General features: G+C 33.6%; 1 non-coding gene across 1 annotated transcript; it reads left to right on the top strand.

Moving 5' to 3' along the window:
* Window positions 1-1,183: 1,183 nt before the first annotated feature.
* LOC131820182 (U6 spliceosomal RNA) lies at window positions 1,184-1,290 on the top strand. The gene has a single exon (XR_009349501.1). It is a non-coding gene; the product is annotated as a U6 spliceosomal RNA (small nuclear RNA).
* Window positions 1,291-2,154: the final 864 nt, after the last annotated feature.

Here is a 2,154-nt window from a genome sequence, read left to right as displayed (position 1 = left end):
AAAAGTCTATTGAGATCCTTTTGCTATTTTTTAAATTATATATATTTTTTCTATTTGTATCTGTTGGTTATTAACCTCTTTTCAGATATAAGATTTGTAAGTATTTTCTTACATTATGTGGATTGTGTTTTCATTCTCTCTCTCTTTTTTTTGGCAATGCAGAAACTTTAGTTTGATGTAGTACCATTTATTTATTTTTGCTTTTTTTGCTTGTGTTTTTGGTCTGGTATCCAGAAAACTATTGGCAAGACCAATGTCAAGGAGAATTTGTCCTATGTTTTCCTTTAGGAAATGTAATGTAGTTTCATGCATAACCTTTAAGTCTTTAATTTATTTCAAGTTAAGACTTATGAGTGATATAAGGTTCCAGTTTCATACTGTTTATGTGACTATTCAGTTTTAAATATCATTTATTGAACAGACTATCTTTACCCATTACATATGTTGGCCCCTGTCAAATATTAGGTGACTGTATGAAAGGATTTATTTCTGGACTCTCAATTCTGTTCTACTTGTTTATGGGTCTGTTTTTATGCCAGTATACTTTATTGTTTTGAGCATGAGGGCTTTGTAGTATAGTTTCAAATCAAGAAGTGTAATTTCTCTTCTTCATTCTTTCTCAGAACTGCTTTTATTATTTGTCGTCTTTTATGGTCTCATATAAATTTTAGGATTCTTTACTTACTTCTGTAAAAAAATAATATTGGATTTTTTTTAAGATTTTTAATTTATTTATTTGACAGAGAGAGATGACAAGCAGGCAGAGAGGCAGGCAGAGAGAGAAGAGGAAGCAGGCTTCCTGCTGAGCAGAGAGCCTGATGCAGGGCTCGATCCCAGGACCCTGGGATCATGACCTGAGCCGAAGGCAGCGGCTTAACCCACTGAGCCACACAGGCGCCCCTAACATTGGATTTTTGATAGGAATTGGATTTACAGATGGTTTTCGGTAGTATGGACATTTTAACAATGTTAATTCTTGCCATTCATAAATATGAGCTATCTTTCCGTTTGTGTCTCCTTCAATTTCTTTATCAATGTCATAGTTTATGGAGTACAGATCTTTCATCTTCTTAGTTAAATCTATTCCTAAGTATTTTATTATTTTTGATGCTATTGTGAATTAGATTGTTTTCTTTATTTTTTCAGATAGTTCATCATTAGAGTGTTAAAATGCTCCTGTCTTGTGCTTACTTTGGCAGCACATATACTAAAATTGGAATGATGCAGAGAAGATTAGCGTGATCACTAAACAAGGATGACATGAAAAACTGGGAAGCATTCCATATTAAAAAGAAATGAAACAAAACAAAATTCTTGTCTGTTATATATTGATCTTGTATTTGGCAGCTTTACTAAATTTGTTTATTCAAAATTTTTTGTGAAGTTTTTAGGATTTTTTAACATGTAAGTTCATGTTATCCAAAAAAATAAAATTTTACTTCTTCCTTTTTTTTTTTGGAGTCTTTTATTTCCTTATGTTCCTTGTTTCTCTGGCTAGGACATCCAGTAGTATGTCAAATGAGAGTAGTGAAAGTGGATACACTTGTCTTTTTTCTGATCGTTAAGGGGAAAACTTTCAAACTTTTTTGATTGAATATGAGATTAGCTCTGGGCTTGCAATATGTGTTTTCTCTTTAATGGATTTTTAAAATTATTTTTTAATTTTTTTTATAAACATATAATGTGTTTTTATCCCTAGGGGTACAGGTCTGTGAATCACCAGGTTCACACATTTCATAGCACTCACCATCACTCACCATAGCACTTGCCCTCCCCAATGTCCATACCCCCACCATCCTCTCCCAACACACCTCCCCCCAGCTACCCTCAGTCTGTCTTGTGAGATTCAGTCTTTTATGGTTTGTCTCCCTCCCAATCCCATCTTCTTTTATTTTTCTTTTCGTACGCCCCAAACCGCCTATGTTGCATCTCTACTTCATCATATCAGGGAGATCATAGGATAGTTGTCTTTCTCAGATTGATTTATTTCGCCATGCATAATACCCTCTAGTTCCATCCACAACATCACAAATAGCAGGATTTCATTTCTTTTGATGGCTGCATAGTATTTCATTGTACATATATACTACATCTTATTTATTGATTCATCTGTTGAAGGACATTTAGGTTCTTTCCATAGTTTAACTATTGTGG

The sequence above is a fragment of the Mustela lutreola genome, chromosome 17 (genome assembly GCF_030435805.1).
Source record: "Mustela lutreola isolate mMusLut2 chromosome 17, mMusLut2.pri, whole genome shotgun sequence".
Classification (NCBI taxonomy): Eukaryota; Metazoa; Chordata; class Mammalia; order Carnivora; family Mustelidae; genus Mustela; species Mustela lutreola.
Note: the sequence above shows the minus strand (reverse complement) of the source record. Positions and strands in the feature narration are given on the sequence as shown.